The 20876-nt window shown below is 38.0% G+C and overlaps 1 long non-coding RNA gene across 1 annotated transcript; it reads right to left on the reverse strand.

Moving 5' to 3' along the window:
• Positions 1-518: 518 nt before the first annotated feature.
• Positions 519-20376, reverse strand: LOC138806244 (uncharacterized). The gene is made up of 3 exons (XR_011365747.1): positions 20182-20376; positions 19552-19604; positions 519-1758 (listed from the first exon to the last, which is right to left on the reverse strand). It is a non-coding gene; the product is annotated as an uncharacterized lncRNA (long non-coding RNA).
• Positions 20377-20876: the final 500 nt, after the last annotated feature.

Consider the following 20876-nt stretch of genomic DNA (forward strand, 5'->3'; position numbering starts at 1 on the left):
TATTCCCTTATAAATTTCAAGTGTACAACAGAATAATATTAACTATAATCATCATGCTGTACATTAACTCTCTGAAATGTATTCATCTTATAGCTACATCTCTGTAGCTTTTGACATTGACCTGAGCTCTGGGTAATCAACCTTCTATTCTCCGTGCATATAAATGAGATAATGAGATAAATAAGATCATGATATCTTTGTCTGATATCTGAGGACGATGCCTCCCAAGTTAATGTTGTCACAAACGCACATAGAATCTCATTCATTTTTAAGGCTGAATAATGTTCTACTGTAAATTCTACATTTTCTTTTATCATTTGAAAGTGTAGTCATCAATATGAATTTTAGAATTGTTTTTGCTTTAACTTGTAGTAGGAAGACCCCTACTCAGGCAGGCAAGCCAGCCTAGTTGTTTGGAGTGAGAGCCCACCGCAACAAAGTTGTTAACAAAGAAGCAACTTTATTGAGAAGGTTACTACACTGACCAATCAGGGACGCAGCATAGACTTGGGAGCTGATACTGTGACCAGGAGCAGCCCACATCCTTTGGTTTTTAAAGGCAAAATTCATGAGGTTGAGCCTGGTCATTCGCAGGTGACCAATGGGATTGTAACACACACAAAGGATTGTACAGTCATACCAGACCACACGCAGGTAGCCAATGAGGTTACAGTTTGTCTCATAATGGATGTTTAAACCAGCCTATCACTTTGGTTTAAAATGGCATGCAAATTCGGTGGGCAAAAGGTGGTGTTTACCATAAGCGGGTGGTGTTGCCAGTAGAGCAAGATTACAACCTATCTGATTTATTGGTCAGTCTTTAACTGGAACAATCAAGTGTGGGTTAGGTTGTTAGGGGGATGGGGACCAGAGGCATTTTTTCATTCCGGGAACTGGGCTAATTGGAGCCAAGATGTGGCCCTGTGATTAAGGTTGTTTTTCTAGTTTGAACATTGTCTAAAGGTTACAGTCACATAGTGAGTCAAGATGGAGCCTAAAAGGCCTAAAATAGGGTCAAAGCTCAAAATGGAATCATACCAGCTTGGGCCCCATCCAGAGTCCACTTCAAACTGATGATTTATAAATTTATATTGGACTAACATCAGTGAAAATGTGTAGTATTTCTGACCCCCCAACACCCATATCCAATCATCATATAAACCCATGGTCCCATCCCAAGACTGAATTCATTGAGAAATAGTGTGGTCTGGACCACAGAATAACAGTGTTTACAAGTCTCTGGATGATTTTAAAACCTGGACAAAGCAAGCCTGCAGGTCTCCTGTTAGGAAATCCTGTTACTCTTTTTTAATTTGTTGCAGATCAGATATCCACTGTCATCAATGGTCCTTCAACAAGTGTGAATTTTTCTATCTTGTCACTTAAACATTATTTTTTGCATTTTAAACATTACTATGTACATATTATTTGTGTGTGTGTGTGTGTGTGTGTGTGTGTGTGTGTGTATGTGTGTATTATGTGTTTTATAATAAAAACATATATTTTTCAATCTGGGTCTCTGGCATGGAACTCCTGAAACTTTTAATTTTCTAAGTGATCTCAGTGGTAAGAATATCTTTTGTTATAGTTGGTTTTAGTCCAGGTTCCTGACACAAGAGATTTAAGATTTTTGGAATGTCCAGAATAAGGACTGTCTTTTATATGCTAATTATGTGATTGGTGGCTGAGGGTTTTCAAGTAGCTTCTAGATGGAGCTGGTCCCAGAAAGACCCAGGCATAATTGAATCTTCCTGACATCTGGAGAGAGAAGAGAGTATAAAGATAAAGTTAATCACCAGAAGTTAATTGTTTAATCAACCAAGGCTATGTGAGAGAATCTATAACCCCTAAACAGGGATTAGGAGATCTTCCAGGTTAGTGAATGTATCCCTTTGCACCTCATATCTCTTTTAAACCCCATAAGTGCACGGCACTCTATGCCCTTTCTCAATTGAGTCATTATAATAAAATAGTACATGTAAGTAAAATATTTTACAAAGTTATGTGAGCCTTTATAGCAAATCCTCAACCGGAGGGTAAGGTAGGGGAAATCTTGACTGGGGCCAGGTTAGACAGAAGTTGAGGAAACATTGCTTGTGCTTGGGGACAGTCTAGTGGGAGAGCCTTCAACCTGCACAGTCTATGTTAGCTCTGAGTAGCTAGTATCAGAGTTGAATTAATTTTTAGGACATCATGTTGATTTCTGCAGAGAACTGGGAAATTGCTTGGTTTGGAAAGCTCATACATTTGATAGCAGAAGTGTTATAAGAAGAGAAATACTTTTCCTTTCCTATATCTTCATTTGTTGGTTTATTGCTAACCAAACTGTGTAGAAGAATTTTTAAATATTGGGGCCCTTTGTGAATAAACTATGAAATCTATTAGGTTTGATTAGTCATAGATGAAGCCTATAGAAAGGGAACTATGTGGCTGAAGAGTCAGAGAATACCTCAATTTAAAAGATCCTATTTGAGAAAGGCACAATTACAATAGCATTGTAAATAGGGGAGTTCAGAGCTAATCTTGTGACCAGTACCCTGAAGAAAACTTGCAAACACTGCTGGGATTGTCATTGCTGAAAAGAGAATGAGAATTCTATGAACCACAATAGATACTGTCAGTGCTGGTGGGAAGAGTGTGCTTTCTAGGCCCCACAACCACATGACTACTTGACAGGTTCAGCTGAAATTGAGAGTGGTGCATCAGAACTACAGAAAGTCTTAATGATCAGCTGGGTGCTGGTGGCTCATGCCTGTAATCCTAGCTACTCAAGAGGCTGAGATCTGAGGATTGCAGTTCAAAGTCAGCCTGGTCAGGAAAGTCCGTGAGACCTCCAATTAACACCAGAAAATCAGAAGTGGTGCTGTGGCTCAAGTGGTAGAGGCTTGCCTTGAGCTGAAGAGCTCGGGGACAGTGCCCAGGCCCAGAGTTTAAGCACCAAGACTGGAAAAAAAGTCTTAGTGAACTATTCCCATGCTTGTTGGTATAGGCTGAATTGCGAATTGCGTCTCTACAAAAGTTCTGTGTTGAAGACTTCGTGCTAATATCTCAGAATATGTGCATTTGGAGAAAGTGTCTATTCAAAGATAAAGCAAATTGTAGTCATTAGTGCAGGTGCTAATCCAATATGACTGGTTGTCCTTATCAGGAGAAGAGATTAGCATACAGATAGGTACAGAACACAGATCAAAGAAAGGATAGCCATCCATAAATCAAGATGAGAAGACTCAGAAGAGAGACACAAGCCTGTCAATGCCTTGACTTTTTACTTCTAGTCTGTCTGTGAGAAAATATAGGTCTTTGGTTTAAGCCACTCAGTCCTAGCCAACAAATAATCTAACTAACTCCTCCCACTCTTAACTTAAAACTCTGCGGATAAGTTTATGATTTGATTTTGCTATGTCATTCATTGTCCTTATGGGGAAAGAATGAATTGATGATTTTATGTGAACCTGGTCACATGAAGCAATGGCCAGCATTATTTGGAATTAGTTAATTGGTATTCTGATTATTTTTAAGTAGTGAGGTCAGATCTGGCTAGCACTATATTGGCCACCTGGTGGATGGTAGAGTTTGTATTTTGTCTTCTTGCTGGGGGAGGGTAATGCCCCCGCCTCCCAGGTGATTGGCGTGCTCAGATCCCTGGAGGCAGGGGGGGGGGCACTTGGCTGATAGGTTACTGAACATATCAGTCCAGATTACTGAACATATCAGTCCAGTGCCTGGGACTAGGAATTTCCTGTGGACCTGCCCCTCCTCGGCTCCCCACCCCCACCATTTAGGCCTGACCAGCACAGGGGCCATTGCCATGCCACGTGTGTCTCCGAGTTTGAGTTCTATGTCCTGTTTCCTGGCTCGTCTCCAGTCACTGTGGCATCCAATTCAATTGGTTTGTTGATACTGATTTGTTGGTATTGTTTTTGTTCTTTCTTTCCTCTCTGGCATGTTTCTTAACTATGTTATGTGTATTTGGGGGCTGCAGGCCTTTGTAACAATGGGCTGCTTGCAGACTGCTAACTGTGTAATAAAGACTCTAATAGTCCATCTTCTAAAATATGGTTTCTCTGTTGTTATCTTACAACAATATATGGTTATTTATCTTACATGTGTATTTAGGATGGTTCAGTCTTTTTTCTTCAATCTTTCTCAGACTTGGAAGTCTTGGTAAAATTGAGTTTTTGGAATTACATATACATTTTCACTTTGGAAATGTTTGATCCTGATTTCTATTGTGTCATTATAAAGTAAATATTCATCCTTTATGTGTGTTTTTCCTAACAAATATGCTCAGTAGATAGTTCCATTTAAACCTAACTACTTACCTCCTAAAGTTTAGTGGTCAAAGAGAGAATGTGAAGATGGATAAAGGTTTTGGTATAGGATGAGAATGTAGATATTTATAGATGTTTGTTGAAAAATAAATTTAAAGCTTTATAGTTTTTTTAAGCAGTCACTTTAAATTGACTACATAAAAATAGTAACATCAGAATTTACTGCGTTGGTGAAATTATGTGGCACACAGTCAGTGGGAGCAAACATAAAAACAGCAAAGCAGTAAGTGATTGTGCCAGCATCACATTGTGTACCTGAACATGGCAGCCTATAAATTAAAGCTCTTTATTACACTGACCAAGCTTTATGAGCAAGTTTGTTTTCCTGGCATCAAAGGTAAAGTTTAGCCAGTACAATTTTTTTCAACTGAAGTTATGGAGAAAAATCATTTGCAATTTAATGTTCATTTATCTCTGACTAGGACTCTCCTAGGCAGAAGTTTGAAACTTCTTCTTTCATTTATGTTCAATGATGCTGAACTCATAATTATAACATTGAGATTGAATGTATGTTCCATCCTACTCACAGATGCAAAGATTTCAAATACCTGCCAAGAGAAAAATTCAACTGACATTAAGAAGGCTCTGTTTTCCTCCAGCTGCTTAAAATTTTACATGCACTTAGAATCACAGATGTGGCTTTGTCAAGGCAAGGAGAGACTGACCTGGGAAAGGAATTCAGTTCCAAGGTGTGGAGGTGGGGCTGGAGAATGGGGATGTAGAGAAGTGTGACTTCTCTTTCTGTCCATAAATAAGAACTTGGATGAACAGATTTTAGTGCTCTACTGTTCCTGAGTCACTTCAAATTGAGATTGCTCACAATACTTTTTGAAGTTATGAATGCAGTGATTAAGCAGTAAGAACCCAGTATGAGCTTGTGAGAAGCAGTTATAATTTAAAGGCAAACACATCAGCACAGTATACTATAAGAAACATAGAAGTCAAGACCTGGGATTTTGTTTTCTCTCCAAGACTAACTTGGGGCTAGGAATTCCTTTATAGTCATTGTAGATTTAGAGTATTCCAAATGATGCAAATCTCTTACTGGATTATATCTTGCTTTCCATAACTGGATTACAGATTAAATATTAACACAAAATCCCTAGTCTCTCAACTAATAAGTCCTCTCTGTCACATAGGAAAAAAACCTGAGAAGAACCAGTTTCTGCATGGCAAAGCACATAGCTAGGAAGATCAATAGAAAGCGCATGGATTGGGAGAAGATCTTCACTAGCCATACAACAGACAAGGGTCTCATATCTAAAATATACTTAGAACTCAAAAAACTAAATCCCCCCAACAACAAATCCTCAAAGAAACAGCTACCCCATCAACAAGTGGGCTAAAGACTTAAAGAGAAACTTCTTTGAAGAGGAAATAAAAATGGCCAATAGACACATGAAGAAATGCTCAACCTTTCTAGCCATAAAAGAAATGCAAATCAAAACAACATTGAGATTCCACCTCACCCCATTAGAATGGCTAGAATCAAGAAATCTAATAACAACAGATGCTGGAGGAGATGTAGCCAAAAGGGAACCCTATTGCATTGTTGGCGGGAGTGTAAACTTGTTCAACCAATTTGGAAAGCAGTATGGACGTTCCTCAACAGACTCCACATAGAACACCCTTATGACCCAGCAATCCCACTTTTGTGCATTTATCCAAATGATCATAAACAAGGCCATACTAAAGTTACCAGCATAACTATGTTTATTGCAGCATTATTTACCATAGCTAAGATACGGAACCAATCCAGATGCCCCTCAGAAGATGAATGGATCAAGAAAATGTGGTATATGTATACAATGGAATTCTATGCCTCCATTAGAAAGAATGACACTGACCCATTTGTCAGGAAATGGAAAGACTTGGAAAAAATTATATTAAGTGAAGTAAGCCTGGCCCAAAGAAACATAGGTCCCATGGCTTCCCTTATTCGCAATAACTAGTTTAAGTCTAAGTCAAGCAGAAAAGTTCAAAAGCTATGTACATATAACCGTATAAGATGATGTTAACGGAAATGAACCCAAGATAGGGACACAGGTGGATTTTCTTTCTTGCTATTGTTTTTAATGTATTTAAAATGTAGTATGTGATTTTTTTTCTCTTGTATGTTCTTGCCCCATGGTATAACCCCTGTTTTCACGGTATTTGATGTCAGTGCCTTACATCTTGTATATACATTTTTCTAATTTGGGGAGGGGAAGGGAAATAACAAAATGTTGAAATAAAGATACAGATTGACTCATTTGTAACAATATGATGTATAAGACATTGTGTTGAAAGTGAACTTTACAACTTGGAGGGGAGGGAAGAGTAGGGGAGTTGGGGAGGGAAGGCATGGTAGGGGAAAAACAAAGGAGGAGGTAACAATGTTCAATAGGAAATGTACTTATTACCTTACTCATGCAATTGTAAACCCTCTGTACAGTATTTTTACAATAAAAAACATAAAAAATAAACTAAATAAAAATGCTAAAAACAGAAAACAAAACAGGCACCAAGGGTATGTGATGCAAAAGCCAGGATCTTTACAAATAGATGTGGAAAATCTCTAGTCCTTCTGGTGAAAATATACTCTGAAAACCATGGTGTGCTCTCACAATGATTCTGTTCAGCACTTAACCTCTATTCTATAGGAAGGTATTTAGCCAAACTTCAATTTTATACTTTTATTAGAATGAGAACAATTGAGATTGTAATGCCAGTGGATTGGGATGGAGAAGAGGATCTGATTTCTGAGGATGAACAAGGAGAAATAGGACTGATTTCATTACTTTGTAAATAAGATTGCAGATGGTAGTTTAGAAATAATGTTTTACCCAAGGTAGTGATAGAAATGTTGTAGACAAAAGGTGAACCTGACATTTTCTGTCTGCATGTTATGATTTGGCCCCTTGATCTTTGCATAGTAAGAAAACAGTTTAGTGGAGTTCAGCCTTTGCTGCAGAGCTGACTCTGGTTTAGATGATAACAACCTAGTAGATAATTTGGATCCACATGACCTAACATACAACAACCCAGAAGACAGTTACTATCTGTGTACTATTTGAGCAAGATGCTCATTTTTTGCTCTATTACTACAGCAAATAATCTTTTAAATAAAAGATAGGCATTCCATCCTTGGGCTATGATGAAAAAGTTTTCATTCTGAATGTTGTTGATCATAGCCTTTTTTGATCTTCCTTTTATTCATCATGTAAAAATATCTGTCCTCATTGACTTATCTTTTCTAAGGTACAATTCTAATAAAATGAAACTTCTAAATAAAATCACTATCATTTGTTGGACTCCTCCCCCCACCATTTTCTCTACCATTTTCCATCCCATAACCATCAAAAAAAATAGATCAGATTTCCACATACAGAAGAAAGATCTCTTCTAGTTACAAACCAGAGAGGTGAGATTTCAGATATGTCTAGTTTACCAGGATTGATACACTCCATGAACCACAAGGAGGGCTCATGGCATTACTTTTCTTTGATTTAAATTTTATTATAAAGGTGATATGCAGAGGGGTTACAGTTACATAAGTAAGGTAGTGAGTACATTTCTTTTAAACAGTATTACACTCTCCCTCACTTTTTCCCCACTTTCGCCCTCCCAACGCCCCGCCAACCAAGTTGTACAGTTCATTTACAATATAGTGTCTCATGAGTATCACTGCTGCATTCGTTCACCCTTTGCCTCACAGTGTCTGTGATTCTCCTTTCCTTCCCCAAATCAGATAAACTTATATACACGACAGGGCACAGAAACAAATAAGTGACAATAGGGAATTAAACAAAGGTGGATAAAAGGAAATAAAAAAATAGCTGCAAACAGTACAAAAAAACCCTCTAGTTTCCATTTCTTGGAGTTAATTTCAATAAGCATTATTTTATATGGTCATTTTTACATAGCTATTAGGCCATTGTGATCCTCTGCTAATATAATCCAAGACATATTGTAGATATTGCAAATGAGGGAAACTATGCAACCTATGTTTCTTTGGGTGTGGCTTGCTTTGCTTAATATAATTTTTTCCAAGTCTTTCCATTTCTTTGTGAATGGGGCTATGCCATTCTTTGTGATGGAAGCATAGAATTCCATTATATATATGTGTGTGTGTATATATATATATATATATATATATATATATATATATATATATATATATATATATATCACATTTTCTTGATCCATTCATCTACTGAGGGGAAACTGGGTTGATTCCATATCTTAACTATGGTAAATAATGCTGCAATGAACATGGTTGTGCTGATAGCTTTAGTATGGCCTTGTTTGTGATCATTTGGGAAAATTGCCAAGAGTGGGGTTGCTGGGTCATAGGGAAGATCTATGTTTAGTCTTTTGAGGAATTGCCATACCGCTTTCCAGAGTAATTGAACAAGTTTCCATTCGCAGCAACAGTGTAGTAGTGCTCTCTTTTGTCCACATCCCTGTCAGCATCCGTTACTATTTGTTTTCTTGATAATGGCTATTCTAACTGGGGTGAGGTAGAATCTCAATGTTGCTTTTATTTGCATTTCTTTTATGGCCAGAGATGTTAACATTTCTTCATGTGTCTATTGGCCATTCTTATTTTCTCTTCAGAGAAGTCTCTCTTTAAGTCTTTAGCCCACTTGTTAATGGGGTTGTTTCTCTGAGGATATGCTTTTTGGGGGTTTAATTTTTTGAGCCATAGGTATTTTTTAGGTATGAGGCCCTTGTTTGGTGTATAGCTAGTAAAGATTTTCTCCTGATATGTGGGCTTTCCTATTTATCCTGCTACCTATGTCCTTTGTCATGCAGAAACTCTTCAGTTTAATGCAATTGCGTTTATTCATCCTTTCCTTGATTTGTTGTGTTTCTGAATCTTAGGAAGTTTTGGCCTGTGCTGAGGAGCCCTAGTGTATGTCCCCTATCCCTTCCTGTAATATTTTCAGGGTATCTATTCTTAGATTGAGGTCTTTGATCCATTTGGAATTGATTCTAATGCAGGGTGATATATAAGGATCTAACTTCTGTTTTCTATACATGTATAGGCAATTATGCCATCACCATTGGTTGAAGAGACTGTTTTTCTTCCATCTTGTGTTTTTGGCTCCCTAATCAAAGATTAGGTGGTCATAGATTTGTGGGTTCATTTCTGGATCTCCAATTCTATATCATTGGTCCTCAGTCCTGTTCTTGTGCATGGCATTACTTTTTAAAATGCTCTAGTACATTATCTTTTCCTCAAACAAGGGCAGGGGACTTTTTCATTTTTGCCAAGGGTCATTTGGATATTTATAGGATCATTTGTGGGACATAGAAAATTATTAACTTAAAAATTAACCTACTATGTTTGTTCAATCATTTAATTAACTCATCCCTGATGTGTTGGCGCTCTTACTCCAGTAAGAGTTCTTACTCTCTGGTTGGAACAGTTACACTTGATGGGACATGTGATGTGGGCTAAAATCTGTAATGTTGCTATTCACAATTGCTTTTCCAGGGTTGTGTCAGTCTGAAGCACAATCAATTCTTTGGTAAGGTACATTTTGGAAAGAATTGTGTGCAGTAGTAACTTGTTCCAGACAGAGATACATATTTCAATGCATGTCTTCTCACAGTGAGGATTTCATCAGTGCTTATGTAATGTTTATAGAACACAAGCAGTAGGAAGTTGTTGTACCTAGCTTTGAGCTCATCATCACTTTTCATCTAAATGATTCTGTGTTGTAGGTTATCAGGCTAGATCACATTGAATCATGTAACAAAGATGTCCAATGATATTTACTTATTTTTCATGTCCTTGAATCTGTTATGGGTATCTTAATTAGTTTCACATATTCATCCGTATATTCAAATACTGTAGGATTTTTGTTCTTCCAGAGTAAAGAAATCACTGTTATTTTAAGTTTTACATTCCATGGCTTTACGTCAGCTACAAGTGATTTCACATTTGAAAGCAGGGAGCTGAGAAAGTGGTTGTGGATAGCTAGTTTGACAGTCAGCTCCGAGAGGTACTTCGTAATGGCTGTGAGATCACAGCCCTTTGCTTGAGCTGAGTCCCCAGACAGATTTCTCCTTTATCTCCATGAACTGTTTGACTTCATCCTTCAACTCATAGACTCTCATAAGCATGTTGCTGAGAATCAGCCACCATACTTACCATTGATTTTGGTAAGTAAAATCAATCATTATACTCAGAGTCAAGGCCATTCAGTGACTCTTTAAACTGAAATTTATTAAACCCTCTACTTTGGACAAACTTTACAAATACTTTTGCTGTGGACATTACATTGTTGAGTTGCAATGACTTTGCAGAGACTGTCTTAATGTATGTTGGAGTGGTATATAATTAAATCACTTGGATCAAGGCTGAGACAATTCAGTTCTTTCCTGACAAAGGCAGTTAACCCCTTTTGGCTTGAACTATACTTATAGTTAGGCTACTTACCTTTTCATATGTTTGTTCAGGTTATTTTTCATTTATGAAATAAGTCTCCAAAACAAGTCCTCATCTTTTATAGTGTCCTTAATAGCTTCCAGTGACAGCAGTTCCTCTCACCTGTCAAAGTCTGCAGTTATCTTGGGGATGAAATTGGCCATTTGAGCAGTATTTGTTATGTCTTCCTTTTCTTGTCATAAGCCAGAACAAAATTTGGAAATTTTCAGAATCCTTCAATGTTTTCTCAATATCTTGTGCTAAATCAGTAATCCAATCTGAGATGATTCTCAGAGACAAACTGACAATCTGAAACAATGTTATTTTGTTTAGTACTAACAACTCCACAGCAGTCACTTTGAATCACAAGATACAGAAGAGCAACATTTAGAGAGGTTGAATAGGGAGTCTTTATTAGAAAGCCAGAGACTGAAGCTGGACACCTGTCCCCAGAAAACCTGCACCCTTGAATACACTTAAGACTGTTAGAAAACTGAGTCATGAGGTTAGGAGAGTAAAGAAAGAGAAGAAAGGGGCTGGGAATGCAGCTTAGTGGTAGTTTTTGCCTAGCATGCATGAATCCCTGGGTTTGATTCCTCAAGTACCACATAAACAGAAAATGCTGGAAGTGGCATTGTGGCTCAAGTGTTAGAACACTAACCTTGAGCACAGAGAGGCTCAGGTACAGTGCCCATGCCCTGAGTTCAAGCATCAGGACTGGCAAAAAAAGTAAAAATAAATAAAAGAAAGAGCAGAAAAACTGTACCAACAAACCAGATCAACTCCAATGGAGAGCTGAAATGGAATACCAAGGTGACCTGAGGAGAGTCAGCAGACATGAGACATGGCTCAGAATGGAGCCTAAGCTGGTTGGGGCCAAAAATAGGGTCCTGGTCAGAGGGCAGGGTTACAGGAAATCAAGGGTCTCCTGAGTTCATGGCATAGGATTGGCAGGTCCAGTAACCTGTTGTCCAGGTTTCTACCCCTAACTTTAGGAATTCAGGCACACCCATCACTTGGGGGTGGATTTCACCTTCCTTCACCATGAAGACAAAATTTGACCAGTTAAACCCAATTCCCTATCATCCACCACGTGGCCTAGATGGGGCAAGTTAGACCCAGTATCTGTATTTCATCTCCATGTAGATTTCCAAAAACTTTCTCTGTAACAAGGCTTCTCAGTTTGTTTGTAATTAGCTCACTCACTATGTAATTCATATGAATATCTTTGTTACAATGAGGCCTAGTGAAATTGCTGTGTTGTTATTCCAACTGTGCTGAAGACCATTGATTTTATTCAGATGTATTTGACTTCCCAATTAATTAGCTTAGCATGTTTTGAGCTGTAATGATGCTCTAGATTAGAGTTCCATTAAAAAGAATTACTGCTAAGGTGCTATTACAAAATAGGCACACAGGTTTGCCTTTGCCTTCAACAACAACAAAAAAATCACTTGTCTGTTTCTCTTGGAGAGATTGGTAGGCTACATCAATTTTTTTTCTTTTTTTCTTGTAGTCTTCATTTGTAGGATGTCACACCACCTAAGGTTTCCTTTTTTTTGCAGTTTTAAAGTGATCTTTAAGTAATTGCACAAAGGAGTTGCCATTTAACTAAGCAGTTTATAATACAATGCATCTTGATCAATGTCACCCCTTACAACATTCTCACCCATCCAATTCTTGCCCACTCTTTCTCTCATTCTTCTTAATTTTGTAGGATATACATTGAACTCTTGACTGCATTCTTCCCCTCTTCGCCTCTTCATTTGTCTGCCCTTTCTCCACCCCCCACTGAACTCTGCCTTTGCCTTTTTAAGGATTTATACTATTTGAGGTCTCTCTTGAATCTACCATATTTCAGTTAACATATTTGTATACATTTCCATACCATTCAATATAAGTTCATAAGCTAAAACTATGTGATAGGACTTATCAAACTTTACCGTCTTAGAGTTTACTAGTAGCTTCTGTAACTCTATTTTGCTTTCTTGACTCAATCTTAAAGATAGGACTGCACCCCCACCCGTGAGACTAGTTCCTTTTGCCTTGACATTTAAAGATCTATGTATTCATTGTTCAGTTTATCTTCCTACAAAAAGGGTCATAGAAACAGGTCATGCTGCCCTTGCTCTATGCTGTGCTTGGCTTCTGTAATTTCCTACTTGGCCTGTAGCTGCAGAAAAGAACCATTAGGGACTTTCCAACTCTGAACAAACAAGGAGGTGGGTATTCTCCTTTAAAGGGGGCCCTGAAAACAGGCTTGGGACTGTACTTGGGACTTGCTGACCCAGTGTAGTCCCAGGCCAGCTAATAAAGACTTTCTATTGGCTATACTCTGTGTCTGTTATCTCTTCTGATGGCTTACCCCACAACAACCAGCTTCCACATATAGAGGAAAACATGCATCCTTTCTCTTTATGATTTATTTCACTTAATATAAGTTTTTTCCAGGTTGTACAACTACTTTAGAAATGGTGCAATATTATTCTTTCTAATGGATGAGTAAAATTCCATTGTGATCACTTAAGTTTTAACAATGATCGTGTGTGTGTGTGTGTGTGTGTGTGTGTGTGTGTGTGTGTGTATGCTTGTGTCTGTGTATGTCACCAGTAACATGATTGCATTTTGTTGATCACTGTTCTAACTTGGTATGTTGGATAGAACATATCTAACATATAATTGGCTCTTGAGATCTTTTCTTTTACTGCAATTTCTTTAATTTTCACCTGAGATTCGAGTTTTGTGAGGATCGTTGATAATGGATATAGGATAAGATTGGATTAGTTCCTTTTTTTTAGGTCTGAGACTGGGACTTGATCTTAGTACCTGTTGCTTTTGGTAGATTCAAGGGAGTACTTAAATAGTGTAATTCTTTACAAAGGCAAAGTCAAAGTTCAACAAAATAAAACACCAAGAAGCAGGTATTGCAAAGGTGTAGAGTGGAGTCAAGGGAAAAATGATAGACAAATGAAGAGGCGAAGAAGGAAAAAATGCAGCCAAAATCTAGCATATTTCCTACATAATTAAGCAGAGTGAGGGGTTATGGGTGAGAACATCAAAAGGGGTGACATTGATGAAGATGCATTGTATCCATAAACTGCTTTGTTAAATGGCAACTCCTTTGTACAGCTACTTACAATAATAAAAAGAAAAAAAAGAATTAAGTGAAATGAAAAAAGATTGAAGTAGAGCTTTTGTCTGTGTCAAAAAGAAGCTGACAACACTGTTGACTGTTGCAGTGTCATCAAAGTGGCATGGAATCATCTCATCACAGCTTAGCTCATCACTGGATTATTGTAGTTTCCCCACAGTGTGTTAACATTTTCACAACGTGCACACTCCCAGGTTACCTGGCAGTGATTATCCTCTGAGTCACCACAATATAGGCAGATGGACCTCAGGCAGCCAATAAGAAGGAAGCATGTCAGTCCCCTTAAGTGTTTAAATGTTTTACAAACTAGAGAGAAAAATTGGAAATGTCCTATAGACTTTTGCAATGTTTTGTTTATTATACAATGGATATTCCTTGTGTGTGTGTGGGGGGGGGGGACATGAACTCAGGACCTGAGCTCTGTCTCTGAGCAATTTTTAATTTTTTACTCAAAGATAGTGCTCTGCCACTTACAGCTTCATTACTAGCTTTTTGGTGGTGAAATAAGGATATTGGATCTAATGGGTGCCATCTTGGCCACCTGGTGATGATAGGGAATTGGGTTTAACTGGTAACATCATTTCTTCATGGCAGAGGCAGAGATTTTTCACCCCCAGATGATGGGTGTGCCTGAATTCCTAGGGGCAGGGACAGAGAGTTGTCCAGCCTGTACTTTGAGCTTGGGAGACTCTGTGACCCTGCTTCCTAACTGAGTCACTATTTAGACCTGGACCAGCTCAGCTACCTCGTGTCTCTTGCCTCTCCTCTGCTCACCATGGTGTCCCACTTCATCTCTCCATTGGACTTGATCTGGTTTGCTGGTGTCATTTTTTCTGCTCTTTCTTTGCTTTACTCCCATCATGGCTCAGTTTTCTAACAGTGTGAAGTGTATTCAAGGGACTGCAGGTCTTTGTGACAAGAGTCCACCTGGAGTCTCCAGCTTTCCAATAAGGACTCCCTATTCACCTTCTCAAATTGTGGTTCTCTGTTTCAGGAAACCAAGTTCAGGTACAGTGGTAGTCAATTGGAGATCAGAGTCTCATTCACTTTCTTGCCCAGGCTGGCTTTAAACTGCAATCCTCAGACTTTAACTTCCTGAACAGCTAGGATTACAGGTATGAGCTACCAGTGTTCAGTCTTGCTTATCTCTTAAAATCACTATCATTATAAAAATCACTATTATTATAATTTGCTTAATATAAATTACATTTTCCTATAAAAATGCTCCTTGATTTATTGTATTTTGAATCCTTCCTGGCAGGTCCAGGACACACGACTTCATGTGCCATCTAAGACTGCAAACTAGACATTCTCCAGTTGTCCTAAGATATAAACTCTGTGAATACTGAATTTTGGACCAAAGATACATCTCCTTTCAGCATCTCTTTTAGAATAGCATTGAATCTACCAACCTCAATTCAGTTAAACACACTGTAGGCACCTAATGTGTGCCAGGCCATGGATTGGGCACTAGATGCACAATGTACAAACGACGCAGTGTCTGACCTCAAGTTGCTTTATAATCTTTGGTGTTAAGAGATGAATAAATAGAGACTCCCACTAAAGTGTGGTTAACACTAATAATATAGATATGCATAGGAGTATGAAGTCACTGAAGGGCAGGAGAAGGAAAAATTTATCTAATGAGAAGGACATTTTCTTTCCAACCTTCTGTAATGTACCATGAATTCTCATTGACAGTTGTTTTGGAAAAATATGGAGTAAAGGAACCTGCTGCCATAGAAGGAAAGGACTGAGGCCAAAGACAGATTCAGAAGATCCAGGATTACACTGATTGCATTTTGGGGGGGATTTACTGACCAACGTATGCCAAGACTAGTGGATCGCTATGATTTGGGTTTGACAGAAGAGTCTTATAGAATGATCAGGACAAAAATGACTGTATCAAAGTCAGAATATACCTGGTTAATCTCAAGTTAATGTCTAAGATGTCAGGCACATTTCTGGTTCTGGTTCTGATGGCAGCATGTTCTGGTTGAAAAGCTCCATCTGCCACTCTAATAGTTTTGTTATTATGTTGGGAAACTATGTGGGGAAAACACACCAGGTTTTCACATCAGGAATGGTGGTTATTACTAAAGATAGCTGCAGTCAGATCAAGTGAATTCATGCGATAGCTTCAAGAGATGCAGAAATGCAAGACACACTTGTATATTAGGTATTTTCTGGCTTTAAAAATTAAAACCAAACATACAGGTATAAAGCTGCTCTGTCCCTAGTATATCATTATTATTAACTATGATAAACCACCATTTATAGCTATTGAATCTTGGGGAAATGGCTTAAAATCACACATTGTTATTATTAAGTTAAATCCTTGACAGTCTTGTTCTAATGATCTGAACTTGTTACGATTTACATGTAGAGATTCTCTGAATGTCCCTAAAATCTTGGTGAAATAGCTTCAACTCCAAAGGAATAAAGAAAAAAAATCCTGTCACAGGTGCCAATTTTACAGGAAAGAAACAAAAGCATGGGAGTTAAATCAGAAGGAAAAAAAAGGATGGTGGGAGGAGAATGCATTCAAACCACAGTATATATTTCAGGCTCTTTGTATAATCTCCGATGGCTTGAGCCACTTAGCAGAACAGTACCTCCTAGGGCAAAATACTTAATTAGAATGAATGGAATACAGCTTCAACTCAGCTCATGAGCAATTCTCCTGCTGCCATTATAATTCCCAGGATGCATCTGCTCCTCCCAGGGGACCTGGGTAGCAATTGCTCAATGTAGCACAAGGGGGAAAAAGCAATGCCCTCTACTTCTAATTATGCACAAAACATGGTGTTACCCTACAAAATCATCTTTCCTGATTTCTGAATTCAGTAAGCTCTTCAAGAAGGAAAAAAAGTTTTAATTTCTAATTACAGATACAGGATAATCCTAACATTAATGATAGTGAATATAATCACCCAGTTAGCAGAGATGCTCAATGAGGTAGAATTAATATGATCCAGAAAAGAAAAGTAAAAGTCCAAGTTGCTAATGTAATCACTTTAAAATACCTCCTGGCTCTTTTTGAAACAGAATCAACTAGTGAACAATAAGTTACTTTTTTCTTTCTTTCTTTCTTTTTTTGTGAGTGTGTGCTGGCCCTAGGGCTTGAACTCAGGGCATGGGCACTGTCCTTGAGTTTCCTTTGCTCAAGGCTATCACCCTAACCCTTGAGCCTGAGCCCTACTTCCAGCTTTTTTGATAGTTAACTGGAATAAGAGTCTCATGAACTGGCGCCTGGCCAGTAAGTGACTTCTTAAAAAAAATTTTTTTTTTTCTTGTGGAGTGCCGGTGGCTTATGTCTGTATTCCTAGCTACTCAGGAGGCCGAGATCTGAGGATTGAGGTTCAAAGCCAGCCCAGGCACAAAAGTCTGAGAGACTTTTATCTCCAATCAGCTGCCAGAAAACTGCAAGTGGCTCTGTGGCTCAAATAGTAGAGTGCTAGCCTTGAGCTGAAGAGCTCAGGGACAGCGCCCAGGCCCAGAGTTCAAGCCCCCATGACTGATAAAAAAAAGAAAAGAAACAAGAAAAAAAAGAAAACCTTTTAGATTCTTATGACACATGAAAATTTCCAATTAGAACCTTGGCCTTTAAATTTAATTTTGCATACATGTCAGTGAGAAGTACCAGCTTCTCCATTTTTACCTTTTTGTCTATTGTAGGATTTGTAATGAAATTTAGTTATTTCTGACAATCAGTAATAATTAGAATAATGAATAATCAGTCTCCTTTGTGCTCTACACAGGCAATCATAGTAGGCCATCCTGGGCAGAAGCTTTCACATTACCCTGGGGTTGGGAAGGAAGAATGGCCAAGGTAGTAGGTAGATGTGGGGTAAATGGCTCCTACTTAAAATCATTAGTTTGTTGTATCCTGTGAAATTCACATCTCTGTAGCAAAGACAACATAAAATAAGATCTGAAGATGCTGTAAGTGAGGTAATGAGAATTTCCATTTGGGATATAATTTAAATGTATGAAAGTTCTTGATGACCTGGATATAGGGCTTGGAATTATATGAAAAATATCTGCCATATTATATTAACATTTGTCCATCTTCTGCTTTGGTGTTCAGCTCCACTTTTCAGAAGCAGTGCAGTTTTATATCAGGAACTGACTCTAACATGATAATCTGATATTAGTCAGCAGGCACACTACAAAAGGAATCAGTACTGTCAGTTGGTGAATGACATTTGTATGTGTCCTTAGTTGCATCAATATGTCCCCCAAAATGAATGTCGAGGCAGAATGATTCATGAAACAGAAGTATACCAATTCCAAGAGTGCTATTCGGAATTAATTCTTACTAACAACCATGTCCACTTGAATGTGAGGAATCAGCCTTCCAAGAATTAGATGGGAAATACTGCTTTACTCTATGCCACAGATTTCTACAGTCTTTCTGATTAGGCACATGGCTGTAAATCTGATTCTGGGAAATTCTGTAATCATATTTCCAGCAAACCTTTGATGTACCCTGAACTGAAACCTTGCCATTACATTTTCATGAGAACTCATTGCTATTTGCCTTATTAATAAAGGTTTTGTCACATTTTATTCTGCTTAGATATCTGACATGAAAGCAATGTCTTGAAAAGACAGAGTCATTCCTTTCATATTCATTTCTGCTTTGACTTCTGCTATAAAATATACTATTTATTTTCTTTAAGTGTGACATTTATTATCATATTTACCTTTTTGCTTTTGGGATCATAACCAAAAAGAGAAAGAATGAATTCGTTGGAGACATTTCGTATTGGAATGATGTTAAAGTTTTATAGTTTAAAGATGTCTGAATGCCAGGTAGGATGACAAAAGTTTGTTGTTGTTTTGCACACAGGATTTCAGAACTAAAACTAAAATTCTAGGCAAACCAAGGATATTGTTTAGCATGGTGCTGAGACAGTGAGTTGAGGAATGAAATGAGTTAGAGCAGAAAAGAAGCCATTGGGAAAAGGAGTCACCTGTCTGGAAAGAAAATCTACAGAAGTATAATACCAGAGGATGTGAATTAAAACAAAACAAAACAAAACCTTTCTTCTCTTAGAAAGTACGGTCTGAGGATTCAAAGAGAAGTAGCAGCTGGGTACTGGTGGCTCACACCTGTAATCCCAGCTACTCAGGAGGCTGAGATCTGGTTCAAAGCCAGCCCCGGCAGGGAAGTCCTTGAGACTCTTATTTCCAATAAACCACTCAGAAAACAGAAGTAGAGCTGTGGCTCAAGTGGTAGAGTTCTTTCCTTGAGCTGAAGAGCTGAGAGACAGCACCCAGGCCCAGAGTTCAAACCCCACAACCGACAAAGAGAGAGAGAGAGAGAGAGAGAGAGAGAGAGAGAGAGAGAGAGAGAGAGAGAGAGAGAGAGAGAGAGAGAGAGAGAGAGAGAGAGAGAGAGAGAGAGAGAGAGAGAGAGAGAGAGAGAGAGAGAGAGAGAAGTGGTATTTCTGATTCCCTGAAATCTTTTTGGTATTTGGCTTCATTTATCCTCCTGCCCAAGATTTCTTTTTCATAATTCAATTTTAATTAATTAAATTTAACTTTTTAATTGACAAATAAAAAATTTCAAATGTTCTTAAACTGTATACTATAGTATTTAAATACACATATATATCGTGGAATGGGTAAATCAAGGTACTTACCACACGCATAACCTCACATACCATTTGTGTTGTTATAGAAACCACTTTCAAACCTATTTGAAAAACAATTTTCAAGAAAACAATATATTAACTTATGTCACTGTGGTGTACAATAGATCTATTGCACTTATGCCTCCTGTCTAGTTGAAATTTTGTATCCTTTGTCTGACATCTTTCCAATCACATCACTCTCCTGGCTCTGGTGACCTCATTTTATTTTCTGCTGTTTTTTTTTTTTTAGTTCAGTTTTCTCTCTCCTTCTTTTCTTTCTTTCTTCCTTCCTTCCTTCCTTCCTTCCTTCCTTCCTTCCTTCCTTCCTTCCTTCCTTCCTTCCTTCCTTCCTTCCTTCCTTCCTTCTCTTCTTTCTTTCTTTCTTTCTTTCTTTCTTTCTTTCTTTCTTTCTTTCTTTCTTTCTTTCTTTCCTCCCTCCCTCCCTTCTTTCTCTTTCTTTCTTTTTCTCTTCCTTCCTTCCTTCTTTCTTCCTTTTTTCTCTCTCTTTCTTTCCTTTTCCTTTTTTTCTTTCTTTCTCATTCCACATGTAAGTAAAATTCATGCATCAAGTATCCTTTTGTATTTATTTATTTATTTATTTTCAACACCAAGGCTTGAATTTAGGGCCTCAATACTTACTTTTTTTCTGCTCACAGGTGGCACCCTTGTACCATTTGAGCTATACTTCAGGTTCAGCTCTTTCACTGGATAATTGGAGACAAAATATCTCAGGGACTATTCTGGCGAGTGGCTTTGAATCATAATCCTCCAGGTCTCAACCTTCTGAGTTGTTAGGAGTGTAGGTGTGAGCTGCTGGTGCCTGACTAGCATGTGGCTTTTGGTGACTGGATTGTTTCACGTAGCATGGTGTCCTCCAGTTTATCTGTGTTATTGCAAATGACAGGATTTCCTGTCCCAGCTCCCCCACCTCCCCTTGCCCCCACCACATGGCCTTTAATAACCCTTCTGAACATTTCCTTGACAATACAATCAAAATAAATAAATAAAACCAAGAGGAAATGTACTCATTACCTGACTTATATAATTGTAACCCCTCTATCTCACTGTCACAATAAAGTTTTTTAAAAACCTTTTTGAGTATGCGTTATGCAATAATAATAATTTTATTAAGATATTTTATACATTTATATAATATACTTTGATCATAATACCTTCATTTCTCTTTTGCCCCTTTCACTAATCTCCTTCACTTCTTCAAATAGTCCCCCTTCTATATTTTAAAAATCTTGACTCCACACACAAGAGAAAATATCCAGTGTTCGTTTTCCTGTCTGGTTAATTTGGTTAAACATGATGATCTTTATATTTCCATC

Source organism: Dipodomys merriami, unplaced genomic scaffold (genome assembly GCF_024711535.1).
Source record: "Dipodomys merriami isolate MVZ:Mamm:240054 unplaced genomic scaffold, mDipMer1.0.p SCAF_4, whole genome shotgun sequence".
Lineage (NCBI taxonomy): Eukaryota > Metazoa > Chordata > Mammalia > Rodentia > Heteromyidae > Dipodomys > Dipodomys merriami.